Source organism: Molothrus aeneus, chromosome 1 (assembly GCF_037042795.1).
Source record: "Molothrus aeneus isolate 106 chromosome 1, BPBGC_Maene_1.0, whole genome shotgun sequence".
Taxonomy (NCBI): domain Eukaryota; kingdom Metazoa; phylum Chordata; class Aves; order Passeriformes; family Icteridae; genus Molothrus; species Molothrus aeneus.
Window position 1 is genome coordinate 88,132,663 of NC_089646.1, and position 9,595 is coordinate 88,142,257.

Genomic DNA, 9,595 nt, shown 5'->3' on the forward strand with positions numbered 1-9,595 from the left:
GAAATTAAATCAGCTCCTATTTTGTTCAAAATCTAAATGCTGAGGAAAAAATAAATCAAAAGACTAGAAGACACAAAGACTCTTTATATGCTGATGTGTGGGCAACAGGTGATAGATAATCAGACTGCTTCCTTCCATATTTAATTTATTTACTGAAGCAGGAAGGGGGGATATTAATAATTTTTTTTTAACTTGATATGTTCTAATATATTTGTTCTAAGGAATGGAACAGCAAAAGCCAGAGAGGAAGGATGTTCTTGCTCATCCAGCACTGCCAAGGCATTGAATGCCTGAAACCAAAAGGTTTGCACTCATTATGTACCACCGTTCCAAGAGAAAAATCACAATGTGGATAAAGTGTTTATGTTCTTCCATCAAATCTGAGTGCAGAGTGAGTTCCAAAATCATTATTTAATAACATGCAGGAGGAAAGTTAATTACTGTGGGTTCTTTCTCTCCATCTGACAGATGTTTCAGCAAAAACTACATTTCTGCCCCTGGAACCTGTGAACCTATAGGTGAATATTTCCTGAACTGTAACAGTGTTTGACTCTGAGGACATGGTAAACCTACAGAAATTCCTTGTTTACCAGGCTAGTGATGTCTAATTCAGTGGGAGTGATGAAGTCTGATTTAAATTTCTTACGTGGAAACAGAATTTATAACTGTGTATCCAGTGTGCTCTAGACTTAGTGCTTTAGTAGGGCCAACTTAGAAATGCTGAAAATAACTATGAGTCAAATCAGTTGAAAAAAAATAAACAGAAGCATCTGAGAGATGACTGGAATTATTTCACATTATATTCAAAATCCAAAATCTAAAAAAGTGGAAAAATATCCACACCACTTAAAGAGCAACTTAATAAGGGAAAAAAGCAGGAGCAAAATTATATTTAATTTATATATGTATATGTATTTTTAAAATGAAATGGGGAGTTTATCCATAAATGTTCAAAGTGTTCTGACTGTGGTTCATTATTTTAAAATGTGTATAAACATGGGGTAAACTCTCAACATAGTGCTCATAATAAGCTTTTGATGAGACTACTCTTCATTCCTTGTTTAATATTTATGAAATAAGCATTTACTTAGTGAAAGTAAGCCTTTAAGTGAGGCACATTTCTCTGTGACCAGAATGAAATTAATATAAATAAGTCAGAAAGTAAGAGTTACAGGAAATATGTAGAAGGAAGAAACAGAAACATGATGAAAAACCTCTAGTCAGCAGAGTTAAAAACAATGCAAATTAGACTTTAAAGCAAACTTGGAACAAAAGAAACCCTGAAAACAGTGCCAGTCCATTGTTTAATAGATAGAAGTTCTGGTCTCTGTCTTTGGCTCAACTCAGATTTCCACTGCAACAGTCTCCGTGCAGGAGGAGTTGGTAGACTTATTCCACTTAATTGAGGAAAGAAAGGCAAAGTAGTCCGTCAGAAATGTTCTTTTCCAGCAGAGGGATGATGCAGCTAAGCCCAGTAGTGATGAGGGCACTGGGATAGTTCCCATGCTACCAACACTCTGGTCACTTCTGCTTCACAGCTTCCTTAAGTGAGGTATTCTAAAGGAGCACATCCATGTAACTGTGTATTTTAGACAGGAGCTGATTTTTGTTGTTCATTGGGTTTGCATAGCCAAGCTTTGGTAGGGGAGGGACTTGTAGGAGCGGCTTCTGTGAGAAGCTGCCAGAAGCTTTCTCCATGTCCAGCAGAGCCAATCCCTGGCAGTCCCAAAGCTGGACATGCTGCTGTCAAGGCTGGGCCAATCAGAACTAGTGGCAACTCCTCTATGATAAGATATTTAAGAAGGAAAAAGAAAGATATTGCACAATTGTAATTTTGGCAAGCAAACAGTGGGGTGAGAATGTGTGAGAACAACCCTGCAGACACCAAGGTCATTGGAGAAGGAGGTGCTGGGATTCCTCTGCAGCCCATGGTGATGACCAAGGTGAAGCTGTGCCCTTGCAGCCCCTGGAGAACTACAGGGGTGCCAAGAACCACCCACAGCCCATGCAAGAGTGATCCAGGTTGCAGCAGTCTGTAGAGAGCTGTTGCCTGTGGCATGGACTTAAGCTGGAGAAGTTCATGAACTGTCTCCTGTGGGAGGGACCCCACGTTGGAGCAGGAGAAGGACTCCTCTCCCTGAGCAGAAGGAAAAATAATGTGCAATGAGCTGACCATGATCCCCACTCCCTGTTCCCCTGCATCCCTGGGGGAGGAGGCATAGCTGGGAAGGAGGGAGAGAGAGGTGAGGAGAAGGTGTATTTAAAGTTTTATTTTACTTCTCATTATCCTGCTCTGATTTTGTCAGTAATAAATTCAATCAATATCTCTAATTTGAGCCTGTTTTGCCTGTCATGACAGTATTTGGTGAGTGCTTTCTCACACTCCTTATCTCAACTCATGAAACCTTTGTTATATTTTCTCTCCCCTGTTCAGCTGTAGAGGGGAGCAAGAGAGAGGCTTTGGTGCCTGGAATCCAGCCAGGGTCAACCCTGTACAATTGTCTTGATCTCCCTACTGGGAGCTAAGTATTTACCTTTTGTAAATTTGTTTGTTAGCTCTGAAGACTCCCTGGAAGGCTGTGTGAAGAGGACCTCTGTAAGATCTTGCATTCCCACCTCACCTATAGCATGCTGGTCAGGCAGCTGTCAAAGAGCCTTGATCACCTGCCAACAAAACGATGGAGGGGCAGAAACTTGGAAGCTCAAAGATTACTGGCCTGCAAACTCCTCAGCACCTGGCTCTTTAGCAATGCCAACTCTCTTGGGAATCTGGAAGTCTGGTAATGAGCTAGGAGAAGCAAGGGCCACAGGGTCTTCAGTTAAGGATCAGTATGTTACATGAACTGCCCCAGAGCCATGATTCTTGGTCTTTCCTTTTCCAAAAGGACGACTTCATCTGTCAGGGCTTTGACTGCATACTCTGAAAGTGAATATAGTGCAAACCATCTACACAGGTCCTGATATCAGCTACAAGAAGAGGAAGCCTTGGGGACTTTATATTAATGGAGATGATTTAAGCTGTAGCTTCCCTGCTGGGGAAGACGAGGGGAAAAAAACATCCCAGCACAGGACAAAAAGGAGTTTTAGGTAGTGTGAGGTGGAAGAAAAGAGCATATCAGAAGCATGCCATTGCAGATGGGAAAATACAGTGGGAGTGGTATTCCTAGTCCCACAGACAGGAGCACCTATGGATGTTAATGCACACATCCAAGGTTACTATGGCCCAGACAATTATTCAGTCAGGCTGGAGCTCCAGGGTCACCCACTGGATCATCAATCAGTATGGCAGCACCATTTGTGTGGGAATAGCAAGGTGCTTACAGAATAACAGGAGAAAGGGGAGGTCAGAGGGGTTTCTGCAGGATCTGTAGCCAGAGGAAGACACTGCCTAGAAATTCTGGACAGGCACTTGGAAGCAGGTCTCAAAAGCCATCACAGTTATCACTCTGTACTACCAACATGACCTTCAGATACACCCTGTATCTCACAATAAGAAGGTCTTGAGACCTCTTGCTTTTGATAGATGCTACACATAAATAAATGGTAGAAGGATTTCTCCATCCAAAGCAGTTTGGTAGACACAAAAAAAAAATCACCAAATCACCAAATATAAGTCAGCTATTTTTTATGTTCTTTCTGGTCCACAGCTTTTTAAAATGACTTTTATGGAAACTGTCTGTTCCTTCTCCTGAATGATGTTGTTCCTACAGTTTTGCTTAGTCCCATCTCAAAGTACCAGTCCCTCACACAGTGCACCTACACCCACCAGTAAGCAATGCTTCTTGTGATTTGGGAATGATCTGCACCTTTTCAAGTCCTTCCTTTTCTCAGGACTTCTTCCAACCACACAAAGTTAATTATCACACCACTGTGAGCCCCATGCAAGAGGTAAGTTTTCAGCACAGTTCCTCACAATATGCCTGACAAACTCACAGTACAGTCTTCCAAAAAAGACACCATCCCAGATTTGTTGTGGCATACTTAAGTCTCTTAAAGCCCAGGACATTTCAGCAATGCTGGACTGGAAAATCAGTGCAGTTCTACATTGCATTGAAGGTCACATCTGAAGGTTTTTATGTAAAGCAATCACAGACCTGTGCTTCCAAAAGCAATGTTATTTTGGAAATTTCAGCTTTACAGGTGCTTAATCAAAAAGGCTGTAAAGAATTCTTTTTCTCTAGAACACCTGAGGATTTGCCTTAGAAATAAACTCTTACAAAAAGAAGAAACTATAAAAAAAAAGAAAAGAAAATAAGAGGCAATATTGGATTGTTTTCCCTACAGTAACAGTTTCCCCCATTTTATAAACAAATTGATTTTTAGAGAATGCATGAAACCCTTTTCCTTTCTATCTCTCTCTTGAAATATGGTTTGAAGCAATTCTTCAGACACATGTATTTCAACTATTTACTTTAAATTTTGATTTGCATACTGCCAAGTATTTAAATGTAGCTGTAATTACAATGATTGGGAGTGACAAACACCAGGAGATCATCTATCAAGCTCATTTATCTCCCTATCTGTATCAATCTACTCACTGTTCTTCTTTTACAGTATCTGAGATAATATGGTATTTACAATGTTATGTGTTTGCCAGATGCATGTTAATTAAGCAAGAGGAGATTTAAATGTGTCTTTAGCTGGTTTCTTCATTCAACTGTCTTGAGAAATAGTCAAAAGTAATTTCCATTAACTGCTGTGCTATTTACTGGTGAGGACAGAAATGGTCATTAGTGACTCCCTGCTGCTGAGTGCAGTCCTCCACTTCATCATAATTCTTGGGGAAGGTTTGCTTCAATGCTAAAAGAAACTCAGTGCATCATTGTTCCAAAACCACTGCCTTGTTGCGAGTACCAGCATAGACTGACATTTAAAGATTAGAATGTGAGTTTTAACAGCTGAAACAAAATCTATGCATCAGCCAGCAAAGGGAACAGAATTTTTAACAAACTTCAGGAAAAGAGGAAAAGACCAGTTGTGAGTCCAATTAATCTGGTATTTTCATAAAAACCTAGGCCTGAGCCTTCAACATCTTAAACCAAGAAAGGTTATTGGAAGATTTCTTTTACACCTTTTCTGTTTCCTTCTTTGTGCCAATATGATGTGCTAAACTGTCTGGAACAAGATAGGGGTGGTGTCACTGCCAGTTAAAGACAAAGATGGTACTCATACCCTGTACTGTTCTGTGCTCTACCCTCCCTAGGGTTCAGGTTTTTTTACAAATCATTTTATAATGCACAGACCTTGCTTTTTAGGCCTTCCTGTGCCATATTTTCACATAGGTTAACTATTCTTGAAGAGTTTCTCCATTCCATAGGACAAAAATAGACTTTTCTTTAACAGTAGATGACTACTGTACATAGCCTTGTCCTACCAAGCTATTCCACAACAGGTGTATTTATTGCACAATTTACTGCACAATCATTCCACATTTATTGTGGAATTTGGGAGAAAATGTCATTTGGGATTATTTTTATAGTTCTCATTTTTCTCTCACTATCTTGAGGTTGTAGCAGAATAGAATCTCATTCCTCACCAACACTGTGACACAAAAAAAGCAATAAGTGGCTGTTGGTTTGGGGTTTTTTGTTTTTTTGGTTTTTTTTGTTTTTTTTTTTTTTGCTTTTGGGGTATTTTTTTGTTGGTTAGTTAGGTTTTTTTGTCTTTTTTTTTCCTACAGTATTTTTACTTTCTCCACCGTATTCTGACTGTTTAAGAATGTGATAAATCTTGCTGAGAACTAGAGGATGATTTTTTGGTGGAGTTTTGTCCTACTTAAGACATACTATGTGAATATACAGAAGGCATCAATTTTCAAACATCTTAATTAACAGGCTTAAAAACATCAGTAAATCAATCCATGGAAATTCATGGTAGGGTAAAAAAGTACAATACAAGATATTTCCATGAATCACTGCACTTTTGGTAATTTCATGTGTTTAGTCACTATGGAGAGCTGTCTCTTTTGGGTACACTGTCTTGCAAAGGTACCAAATGATCTTTAACTCCATCCAAAATTCCCTGTTAGTCTTTTAAACAGACTCATCCCCCCCCCCCCCAAAAGAGCAAATGAAATATCCCTTTAATTAAACAGGCACCTAAACCTACGCATAAATTGATGCTAATATGCATATCAAAGATTTTCTGCAGAACCATACAATGCCAGAAGCACATTTCTGTTTCATAAAAATCTTAATGAAGCTTAAAACAGCAACTTCTAACATCTTTACTTAGAGATATAGAACCTTGTAGGTTTTTTTAATAAATACACTCACTGATTTCTTTAATTACATGCAATAAAATGTACAGGTTTATATACACATTGAATGAATAAAATTAAGTTATCTAGACAAATGATGTTCTCATGCATGGAGAATATCTATTAAAATGAGAATGAGGACCCATGTTGAGTGTATGAACTCTGACTGCTTTGAGAGGAATAGTATGATTTATGACTTACAAGTGAGCTGTCCTCTCCACCAAGAAACTGTTTCTATTCCCTTCCAATTTGAGTAAATTTTCACCATTTTTTCCAGCACTTCAGGTTAGGGAGTACTGGCCAGGTATGGGTTACAGGCAACTGAAAAATAGAGGAAAATTCCATTTCACACCCACACAATTGTGACCAGTGGGGAGGTTTGTGGTTTGCAATTATTAAAGGAAATGCATGGTCTTTGCAAGTATAGGGTCTTACTTATTTCCTTTCTTTGAGGAATGATAATGCAGTAAATCATACCTATGAAGTTTTATTAAATATTTATCATAAAGATTTTCTAGCCTTATTAGTTTCACCTCTGCCAGCAGAAGAGCTTTCACAAAATGGAATGGGATTTCTATTTTCCATTTCTCAGCCTTTGACTATAATGCATTAAGAAAAATAAAGTGACTTATATTTCCAGATGTGTTTTTCTTTCTTTGAGCATAATTTTCTCACTGCTTTTGTTTAATTTTACACTTGACTGAGGTGTATAAACTGAGGGAGCTGAGGTAATTTCAGGAAAATACATATGTGGATTAAAAAAAATGTTTGAATCATCATTTTGACAAAAAAACCCCAAAACTAATTGTAGCAATAACAATTATCTGGAGTCTGAATGGAATTTACTTAAGAAAACCTAAGAAAACCTATGTTCCATAGCAGTGGCACAGCAGTGATGTGAGAAATACTACTCCCAGCTTAGATCAAGTGATGGACTGAAGATAGGTGCTTCATTTCTAACTTCACCTCAAGCTTTCTGATTCATGTCACAGCTCAAGCAAGGCCATCTAGAGCTGGTTGTCCAGGACTGTGTCCTGATGGCCTTGCAACATCTCAAAGGATGGAGACTCCACAGCTTCTCTGTTGAATACTGTTCCAGTGTACAACCACCTTTACCAAAATAAAAGAAGTATATTCTGATGTCCAGGAAGATTTCCATATGTTTCAGTTTGTGCCCCTTGCCTCACATCCTCAAGGCAAGGGGATCATGAGGATAGAGGGACCTCACCTTCCATTTGAAAGTGAAAAACCAGATGAGAAAAAAAGACCTTGAAAATGCCTCACATCATGCATATTTAGCAATTATGCTAAATATGAAGTAAGATCAATGAGTCAGAATGGGAGTTTGGATTGCTTTTATGATGCAGGTAATCAGTTTGTTATTTTAGGTCAAAATCATAGTTATGTACTGCTCTGTGCAATGGGAGACCTGCTTCCCGCATGGATCTGTCCATCCTCCTCCAGCAACCTAATAAGATTTCAGGCTCTTTTTTTTCAAGTTTGCTGGGCAATTCTGGCATTTTCTAAATTAAATCAGCACTGAATTATTAACTAAAGCCATTCTTGATCTTAATAATCTGATATATGGCCCTAGCCTTGCGAGCTGTGCTCCCCACAACAATTGTGTCTGAGCACTTCTGTTTGCTGCCAATAACTGCTCCAAAGTGATCTTTCCCAGATGTGCCACCTCTGGGCTCCTCAGCTCCATGACTGTGTCCTCCACTGACTTGCTAAAAGATTGACCACAGGACTGGCTCACATCTGAGCACAGACAGGGTTCAGTAGAAGCCTGCTGAGTTTCCACCAGCCCATTTGTAACTGGAAGCCATGTGGCCTGCATCCCTCCTGTGTACAGGCCACTGCCTGAGCAATGTCTGCTCTCTCCTGACCTGAGACTACTGCAAGTTCTCCAATCCAGTGGGGTACTCCCATGTTTGCTAAGGTGTAAACTCCATCCTGTAGCAGCAATGCAGGATGGAAGACTTAGACTAGCACCAGGTAGCTGATATCCACATGCACCTTCACTCCCATCTTGGGATTGCCCTGGCATCGACTCCTTCTGTGGTGGCCATAGGTTTGAAGCTTGATTTCAGCTTCAAATGAAGCTGAAATGAAGAACACGAAGAAATATTTTGTCCTGTTTTGAATTTATACATAGATTTTGCTGTCAGACTATAAAGGGTTTATAAAACCCTATTCCTGATTAAAACATTTGTTTACAGAACACCCGTAAAGCAGCATTAAAGGCATATACCACTAATTTTGCAAAAGAAAATGATGCTGACTAAAAAAAGGTTTGTCTTGACAAAGACCTTATGCCATTTCCTACACACTGAAGTAGTTTTCTAGATCTCCCATCCTTAGAAAGATATATGGCATGATGTGCAGAAGGGGAGAAGCAGCCCTGGTTGTGTCCATGGACCCAAGAAAGGCTACTGATCTAAAGGTGATAGAAGCTGTGAGAGTTTCCCCTGCAATGACCTTGCTTATCTACTGGCCTTGATTTTTATTTTTCCTACTGCCCAGCCCCATGCCACCTCCTTGGGCTTTGTACTTGTCAAAGCAGGAACACACCTATCCCAACTTTAGCAATTACCCAGTGACTCCCAAGGCTGTGGCAAACACCAGTCTGTATCAAACCAACTTAAGGTCAAAGGTCTTGAGATGCTTCATTGCCAAAAAAGCCCCAAACAAAACAAACCAAAACCAACCCAAATCAAAAACAAAGCAAAAAGACCACAAAAAACCCCAACCAAACAAAGAAGAAAAAATGCTGCTGTACAAAAACATTAGATTTCTTGTGTGATATCTTGCTCATAACAAATTCAGGCATAAGTAAAGGGATCATGTCTTTTTTTATTAAAGAAGGCATATTAAGTTTTCCCTGTAATATTAAAATCTGAATCTTTGAGAATTCTTTACCCATACATCCAGGAAAAAATTCACTTAGCAACATAATCCTCCTTCCCTAAGTCTTTAATTTTGTTTCCTTACCTTCTGTTACCTATGGCTTTTCCTCCAGTTGGAAAGTAACTGTTTCTGACAGCTCATTAATTGGTCTCCTGTATTGCAGTTAGGAATAAGAAATGTCCCATTTGCTTTCAGCTCGTGCTGCTCTTGTGGTATTTATTTGTGAAGTCCCTCTTTGAGGTTTCCGTGCCTTTCCTGCTAAACCCTTCATTCCTTTAACGTTTTGAATTTTCTGTCATGTCCAGATTGCCAACCATCCACAAATTAAAGGCTTGTATTACATTGCTTGGTTTGATTGGTAAATTCTATTTGCTTTAATCATAGCTTAATTCTGTGTCTCCTCTTTTCAAGATCTGTTCTCTTATT